Below are 8,995 nucleotides of genomic sequence, written 5' to 3'. Positions count from 1 at the left end.
ATTTAAAAGTCCTCTTGTCCAGAAACACCAGGAACTGCTCTATTGTACTTTCCAGTAACTATGCTGAGAAGGGCAGGTTTTGGTGGGATCCCTATATTCAGAAGTGCCCATCCACTCCCAGTCCCCTCGTTCGGCTGACATCTGGGTCACCTGGACACCCTTCAATGTGTGTGGAGGGGACAGTTGGTTTGGCAGACTCGAAGAATGAGTCTCATTCTGACTCATGCCAGAGAATCTCTGGCCAACAGGTAAGTTATGAGCCCCCTCCCACCTCTGCTAAGCGCGCCCCTGTTCCAAACACCTTCCTTCTCCCTTAGTTTTGTTTTTCTTCCATTGAGCAGGTCTGATGAACTGGGAGTGACCTAATCTTGATCTGCCTTAGGGAAAGAAAGTCCAGAACTTGGGACACATTAGGGCAAGTTTCAGGCTCTAAAGACACCGATGGGCTCGGGGGGGGGGGGGGGGGGGGGGCTTCAAATCAGGACAAAAGCGGGGTGCATTCCAGCGAGGCACAGGGCATATGGGGGAGGGAGAGACTCAGGGGGTTGTAAAAGCAGGGACTTAACCGCTTCTGACGCCGGACAGGAGTTGTAATGTCCCCTCTGTGCACTTGGCTCACTGAGTGACCCTGACAAACGGCTGGCCCTCTGAAGCTCACTCTCGGCAGGGTGTGGGAGTCAAATGTGAGCCCCAAACCATGCCGGTCCATGGCGGGGGCGGGGGCCTATGGGGCGCTAATATCCACCTAGTTCTTGACCAGGATGGGGGCATTCCATGGGTGTTGGCTGGGGGAGAATTCCACGGGTTCTGCACGGAGGCTGTGGCACTGTTTCTACCGGTCGACAATGAAGTTTGCGATGGCCAGGGAGTCCCGAAACAGGTCAGGTGCGTGCTTCAGTAGGAGACACGCGACCCCATTCCCCGGGCTTCTGGAGAAGGAAGCCAGGAGACAAGAAGCACCTGGACCACTGTGACATCTGTATGTGGCAGGGTCGAACAAAGGAACTTCTTCTGCAAAGGGGCCCTATCTGCGGCCAGTCCCAGAGCAGCCTTCAACTTTCAACCCCGCTCAATGGGCCCCACGCTGGGACAGAGGCAAAGACTTAAATGAGGAGCAAATGAAACCCGGCTCGCTCCGGCACCAGAATTAGAAGTGTGGCCTAAGCACCGGTCGCCCCTGCCTGCGGATGCTAGTTCACCTCATTATGATAATCAGTGTGTTTTTCCTTCACAGACAAAGAAGGGCTCCTTATGAGACGAATATTGGAGTCCAGCAGTTACCTCATTAATGTCTGCAGCCTCTTCCTTGACAAGGCCCAAGATTAGCCCTGTGTTCATTAAGGGAAGAGGGCGGAAAGTGGAATAAAACTGAAAACCACAGCTGGGGGGAGGGGGAGGGCTCTTTCTGTGGGCCATTCACTCCCTGAAAGACTGCGTGTACCTTCGGGATTTAATCACCAGCGAGGGGGGCTGGGGAGGGTTTCACCAGGATGCAGGAGGTAAAGAGGTTAAACTTGACAGAAGGAGTTAAAAACCTAAAATGGGGCAATTTGATTTGAAAGCTTCCTGGGATTTGTCCCTGGGATAATCAATTTAAAACCTTTTTCCTGTTTACTTTTTTTAGCCCCGATCCACCCGAGAGGAAAACTTTCTCTGGATGGGGTTTTGGGGAGACGTTACTGTTTTCTAAGTCTCCTCTCCCTACTTTGTTGTTAGGGCCTTCCGTGTCTTTTCTTACTGTTGTTGTTGTTTTCTTTTTTTTTTTTTTCTTTTTTGGTCTTTCTCAGCTACTCTCCCCCCCCCCCCCCCCCACCCCGCCCGCACTCCTTTGTTCCCTTTCTGGTTCTCCCCGTGGGAACTTAACCTGTAAGAAAAGCTAATGAGGACTCCCAATTTTCTCACGAACACTTTACTGACCTTATTTCAAGACCCTCAAATAAGTGCCCGGTTCTTACCTGCAACACATCCCACCTGACCTGCTGGGGAAAGATCAGTAACCCTATTCCTTAACCGAGAAAAACGTGGCTTGGAAAAAAACCGACCAACCCCAAGGCCTCAGCACCAGGCGATTTAGTCAGGCCTCAAACCCGGCAAGAGGGCAGGAGAAGGTTTCCCAGAGAGATGTGAATAGTCCAGTTCCTAGGAGAAACTAAGAACGAGGGAAGCCAGGAGCAGGGGATTCTATGAAGCGTCTGGGGAGTATGTGTCGACAAAGGAACCAGAGCCGAACGCCACGGGAGGGAAAGAACGAAAATGTGTCCGTGTGTCCGTGGGTTGGAAATGTGTCCAGAGTTAAGCGACAGAAAAGTCATTACCTGAGTGAGAGCCGTTCGACGGAGCAGAACAAGTCAGGAAGCAGTGGGTTGAAGAGAAAATTGGAGGTGAGGAAGGAAGACAGCGAGTGTAGACAGGCCTTTCGAGAAGCTTGGCTGTGAAAGGAAAGAGACAGGCTGTCGTGGCTGGAAAGGGGGACAGGAGGGGCCTGGGAGGCGCCCGGCTGTGGAGAGAGCAAAGTTAGGAGTTCAGAGGGAAGAAGTAGTCGGACAGGGGACAGGTCGGAGACGGGAGGGACCGGCGCAGAGGACGCCTCTTCCTCTGCCACCCAAGAGGTGACGGGGGTGCAAACGTGCCGTGGGGCCCCGGTTGGAAGGCTTGATGGCCTCTGTTCCCCTTGGAGGCGGCAGGCCAGCCCCGGGTCAGGACAGGGAGTTGTGAGGTTCAAATGAACTGATGGTGGCAAAAGGCCTTCGCGGAGCGCAAGGGGAGACATAAATGTTCGCTCTAATTACTCGCTGGTAGCAGGACGCTCAATTTTACAGCCCACTCAAATCTCACCGGGCCTGGATTTGCACTGACCATAAATTACACGTCCTTACATTAAGGACGTAAAAACCAGTAGTAAAAGCTCCTGCCAGGCCCTGGAAGACAAAAGGTTCCCTCCTAATAGCCTGGATTAACTCAAAGCAGCCCTCCGCCCACTTCATTTGTCGCCTTCCAAGTCACCCTTCCACCATCATTTGCCACATAATCCAATCAGCCCCTTTCAGATGCCCGGGAGCTATTGTCTCCACCAAGCTGGGCTTCTCTAAAGCGCCAAGGTTGTTTTTGTCCCGTCCGGACAAAACTGGTCGGCTTAAAAGGGGACGAAAGAAAGTACTGATCAATTGGGGACCCCAATTAGCTTCCAGGAGACTGTTTGCAGCGTCTTTGGATCACATACCAGGCCCGGTGTGCTGGGCACATTGTCAGCGTTCCGGAAAATGTTTGTTGAATTAATTCTGCTTTTATTTATCCCAGAATTTATTTATGGAGTGCAAACACACACAGCACCTACTGGGTGCTGTTATGGCCAAGGGAGAAGAGGGCTGGGCATTGGCACCAAGAGGGACTAACCCCCCAGGAGTTAAGTATCTAGCGATTTCCACAGCGATTTACAAAGCACTTTCATAGTGGTCACATCATTTGGGCTTCAAAAGCGCCCTGTGGGGTAGATAAACCGGGTGTTGTGTTGTTTTTTTTTTCTGTTGTTTTTTTTTTTTTAATCCCCATTTAGCCCATGAAAGGGACTGGGGCTTAGAAGAGTTAAGTGACTTGTTTAAGGTCACACCGTCATTGAGAGGTGGGACCAGCACATGGCACCAGCATGGGGGGGGGCCACCCAGACCCCCCCAGACCACCCTGGACAGCTGGGATTTCAAATAGGCTATCCCACTGCCAAGTGTCTCTTCGGAAATAAAGGGCTCTTAGTAGAACTCTGGGCCAGGGGGTTAAGGGGCAGTCACAAGTGGCACCCGGGGTCCGACTCTGACCCCTTCTCTTGCCAAGAAGGTGACAGAATACTTACACTCCTCCAGCCTCAGTGTCCTCACTGTCACCGTGAACGGTGCCACGGGAAGGGCACTGGGTTCCCCCACGTCCTCTTGCCCACCCACCTTTTCAGATCACTCAAATCAATGCCAAATCCGTTTTCATCTGTAAAGGAGGCTGCTTGGTTCACGTGGATGTAGGGCATGGGAGGAACACACTCAGACAACAGAGAAAGTGCTCTGGAAATGACCACATGCGTGATTCGCATTCCTACTCGGGCCAGCCCAATGCCCATCTTGGCGGACCCCTACCTGGTGGTGCAAGGAGAGCCCCGTGGGGAGGGGCTGCCTGGAGCGCTGTGGGAGAATAAACGAGAAGAGTGAGACACGTGACGAGGCGGGAAAGGACTGACCCTACCAGACTGTTTCAACAAACATTTGCCAGTCACCTCCTCTATGCCCGGCCTTGCCTGAGGCTGTTTCACCTCATTTAATACTCACAACAACCCTGAGAGGTTACCCTTCTTGGCCCCATTCCCCCAGAAAGCCCAGGGGGATCTCAGAAGAGGTGGGGGTGCCCTTGGCAGTTGAGAAGCATGGCGTCGGGGCTCATGCTCATTCCAGAAGCCCACCATGGGCCTTGGAATTGCCAGTGAGATGCTGGTCGAGCCCTTGGCCCAGGTCCCCCTCCTGAGAAGTTCCCAGAAGGGATCCTTCCGTTCAGGACATCGCAACGGCAACAATGGGTTTGTTGTCGGAGAAAGACCCACAACTTTTTGGGGAGGGAAACACTCCAGGTCGCTGGCACATTAACGCAAGCGGAGACTTATAGGAAAGTGTTCAAAGATAGCACAGGTCAGAGGTTAACGACCAATGCCCCCTCACTAGGGCATTGGTTTGAGCATTTAGCCAAGAGGGAGAGCTGGGTGGTCGGTCCTGGTCCTCTTCGTCCTTCGTCATCCTGGTCCACGGGGGGAGGGGGGGGAAGGGGTCTCTGCCAGGGGCTGCTTTGGACGCTGGTGCCATCCAGGGGTCGAACTCCTAGTGCCCTCTGCAATTGATCAAAGGTTAGAGGACCCACTTAAAAGCCTAAGTCGAGGTAGTCATTAAAATTTAAGTGAGTTAATTACAGCAAAAACTAATGAGTTAAAATTTTAGATGGTCTTTTAATTGCTAATGGGCCCGGGTGCGGTGCAAGGAGAGTGGCAGGGGGGAGGGGGGATTCTGCCCATCAGGTTGAGTATGTACTGCCACAAAGAGGGGCTGAGGTACCATCAGGTGGAGGTGAGCAGCAAGCACCTTGGCAGCAGCATGGCATCCAGAGGTGGTCCTTGAAGACAAGGAGGTGAACGGATGATGTCATCCCTGAAGAGACCCTATGGCATGGGAAGGGGGCCAGATTAGAAACCATCTTGATGACCTCTAACGGTCAGCGCTGGAACAGCAGAGAGAGGGAGGGGGCAGTCAGAGGAAGAGGGAGGGGGCAGCGGGAAAGAGGGAGGAGGGGGAGGGAGGAGTTAGGAGGGAAGGAGGAGGGGAACAGAGGGAGGAGAAAGGGGAGGGAGGTGGAGGGAGGAGGGAATGGGAGAGAGGAAGGGGGGAAGGAGGGCTGAGGAAAACAGGAGGGGAGGGGGAAGAGGAGAAATGGGAGGGGTGGGAAGGAAAGAACTGGAAAGGGGAGGAGGGAGAGAAGTGGGAGGGGGTAAGGAAGACTTGATTGACAGGGCACAAGTGTTAGCTGTGTGCGCATGCGCGAATCGAAGCACGGTCTAGCGGGCCAAGAGCCATTTGCAGGCACAGACCGCTAGGGGGCGCGCGTCCGGCACCCAAGACTCCGGAGCACAGCCACCTGCGGCGCGCGTGCGCGCGCAGCAGAGCCTCCCGCGCCCCCGCAGCGCCTGGCCCGCAGCTGCCAGGGGCACAGCTGGCATAGAATGGGCGGGGAGGGAGGGGAGGGGAGGGGGGGGGCGCCCAACAGGTCTCGGGCTGGGGGAGGCCAAAGCCCATACCAGCGCGTCGCGCAGGGCCGCCAAGTCACTGAAACACCACGCCCGCCATCGCCTGCCAGAATCCACCTGTAGATATGGAGCAGCCCCCCCTCCCAACACATGGCCAGGGGTCTTTCTGCGCCCCCCGGCCGTGGGGGTCGCCATGCACCGGAGACGTATGAGGCTATCAAGGAGGCACTCGCCATAGGATCTTTCCAGAACACGATTCCACTTTTAATAAGTACAAACACAGAAATCTTGGCTCTGACCTTCGGGAAATCCAATTAAACATAAATTAATTAAAATTATAAAGGCCCAGGTCTCAATACACCGTTTCACTCATTTGTGTGGTCTCTGGACACGTGATGCAAAAAAACAGTATTACTAAAAAAATAATATAAAGGCAAAACCACCTAAAATCATCCAGAGCCCTATAGACCACCCCCCCCCCCCCCCGCCAAGTCTCACCTCCCCTTCTTGACCACAGCAAGAATTTCAAGACCCTGCACGATGGCACCTAATGAACGATTTCACGACCTCTTCATCCTGCTCAAATAAGCCCCACCTTCATAAGACCCCAAAACCAATGCCAACCAAAATAAACTAATCTGCATCCACGCTCTCCCATGACACCCTAAGTCACACAGCCAGTGCGAATCACGACATCTCTGCCCCAGCGCGAATGCTACGGCTGCTCCCCAGTGCACCCCAAGATCTCCAAACATTCCCCCCTCAGGTAAATGAATCCAGAATTCTCCAGCAAATCCCGCGCTCGACCCCCTCCAGCAGAAGAACAAAGGCCACCTCCCCTCACCACCCCGCCCCCCAAAATTCCGCAGTGCCACCAGCGCCCTCTGGCGGCCAGCGAGGGAACCTTCCAGAAACCTGCCACGTAGCAACCCGCTCGCGCCTCCCCTCCCCAAGCCCGCCGGCCCAGAGTGGGGAGGGGGCGGCGTGGGGGGGCTTGACAGGGACAAAGGAAATGGCAAAAGACGACTTTATCAAAAGTCAAAAGCCCGCAACATGTCAGAATCTTCCAGCGACCATCACGCAATGCTAAAAAGACCCCCGACCCCCAATTCCCAACTCCCAGCGCCTAGACACCCTCCAACACGCCCCCTTTTCTCTATTTCGCTCTTGCCTCTTGATTAGCCTCCCCCAGATTAAGGACACGGCCTTCTCTGCACCCCAACCCACCCCCCTGCTTCTATTCTGCCAGTGCCCCCAATGATCTGACCCTCCCCCCAGCCGCCTTCCCCTACGGAACTGATCCTGGGGGTTCCTGGCACGTCTGCACTTGGGCGCCATATCTCTCCACTATTAAAGTGATTGATCACGGGAAACCAAATGCTCTCGGTTCGCAATTTTACTCTAAATGTTGCCTAGAGTCTGCTCTGCACGAAACCCGTGTGTTTTGGATCCGTAATCCCTTGCGGACGGGAACCTGTACTCTTCACGCCTACAGGCCCCCAAGAACCTGGCCAAAAATTAGGGGGGAAATATCTCCGGGGGACTCTTCTCTTTACGTGCTCCCGCCCCCCCCCCAACTCGTGGGGGCATGCAAAATGCACCCGCCGCCATGTCTCCCACCCTCCGTGATTCTAAAGGTGGCTTCCAGCACAGAAAATCTGGGTTTTAGACCCGGGTGACTGAGGTATACTGGATTCTGACAGGGATCTGATCGGATTCCGCCCACTCGACTTAATGCGAGCCCCTACCACCCAGCCTGCCCTCAAGCTAAGGGGGCTGGACAAGAACAGGGCCCTGATTCCCCCCACCTCCTCCCCAGGAAAAAAAAAAAAAAATGTGCCTCGAGATTTTCCTGCCTGACAGAATTGCATTTGCCGACACTCGGGGACCAGGCGAGGTGGCCGCCTGCAGGAGAAGGTCCCCGGCGTCTGTCATCGGCATGGCCAGGAGGACGGAGCCCAACCTCGAAGGGCTGTCGTCTTCGTTTTGCACATCCTTTCGGGCAAGGATGGCCAACCACTCACCAGGTGGGGAGAGTCTCGCGTGGGCGCCCCGGGTCTCCCGAGGAGCTGCGGCCAAGGCCAGCGGGCCAAGGCGCGCTCCATCCCAGCTCTCCGCCGTCTGCGCTAGGGGCTGGCTGGGTGGGGTTTATATGGAGGCGCAGAAGGGGTGGTCTCTGACGTCAGCGCATTCTGCTGCAATGCGCTCATTTCTCCAAAAGTGATTGGCCGGAAAAATGAGCCCCCCAGATTCTATGACAAATTGCTCTAGCCGCACCCAGATTGCAGCAAAGAAGGGAGGAAAAAATTCTGCCGCAGTGCCCCTCGCCGCCATGACCAACACCCTGTGTTCGCTGGTGCTTTTTCCCGACACGAGCCCCGCTCACCGAGCAGGGCGATCTGCCGGCGCGATTCGCTGGGAGAACGGCACAAGGGACGGTTTTCCCCAGGCGGGCCGAGGGTAAAGCCGGGGCGCTGGGGACAGCAGACACACACCTGACCATTTCGGAACCTCTATCAGAGGATGCGGCTTAGGGAGAGAAAACGATGCTTTCTGCTTATTGTCCTGGAAAATAAAACGCCCCGAGCGAGGTAGCCGGGACCCAAATGTAAGTCGGCGGCTGTCACCCCCTTTTTGCCCACCCGTCTATTTCTGATTGGCTATCTTTGACATGGAAGGCTCGGCAGAGCATCTCGGAGTCAGAAAAACAACAACAACCACCACCACCAGGTTTTGAGTCCCGGGCTTTGCCGCTTACAACCCGCGTGTGAGAACCTGCCAACGTCCCTTCCTCTGCCAGGGGGTCTGTTTCCCACACGTCAACGAGGGGGTACCCCCCTAACGAGGGGGCGTGAGAATAATTTAGACATGAGCCGTGTCCCTCTAGGGAAACTACTTTTCGAGGAGGACTGAGTCCTGCTTGAAGATGCATGGGGTACCCCCCCCCCCAGATTGAGGTGATTTCCCCACACACATACACTTTGAGAAGCCCCCCCCCCCCCGCCCCATACCGCCCCGGGGAAACAGGCAGCGACACATGTTGCGGCAGAACATAGCTTGCACGGCCTCGTGCTCCGGGACTTGGCACATGAGATTTAATCCGTAACAGGTGGCGCCTTCGGCAGCTCTGCCGGGCACTGAGTGGCAAAGCGGGCAGGGCCGTCAATCAAATGTCCTCTCGAAAAGGTCAAAATGCTGTTGAAAGGGACTAAGAATCTATCTTAGGGTGAC

The 8,995-nt window shown here is 55.0% G+C and overlaps 1 long non-coding RNA gene across 2 annotated transcripts; it reads right to left on the bottom strand.

Annotated features, from left to right (window-relative positions):
- Positions 1-466: 466 nt before the first annotated feature.
- On the bottom strand, positions 467-7,878 carry LOC122223135. Of its 2 annotated transcripts, XR_006204066.1 has the most exons (4): positions 7,789-7,878; positions 5,106-5,182; positions 4,119-4,857; positions 467-2,429 (listed from the first exon to the last, which is right to left on the bottom strand). It is a non-coding gene; the product is annotated as an uncharacterized LOC122223135 (long non-coding RNA). The 2 variants fall into 2 exon arrangements; XR_006204065.1 differs by lacking the exon at positions 467-2,429 and having other exon boundaries at positions 3,526-4,857.
- Between the last annotated feature and the right edge of the window lie 1,117 nt (positions 7,879-8,995).

The sequence above is a fragment of the Panthera leo genome, chromosome B3 (genome assembly GCF_018350215.1).
Source record: "Panthera leo isolate Ple1 chromosome B3, P.leo_Ple1_pat1.1, whole genome shotgun sequence".
Lineage (NCBI taxonomy): Eukaryota > Metazoa > Chordata > Mammalia > Carnivora > Felidae > Panthera > Panthera leo.
Note: the sequence above shows the minus strand (reverse complement) of the source record. Positions and strands in the feature narration are given on the sequence as shown.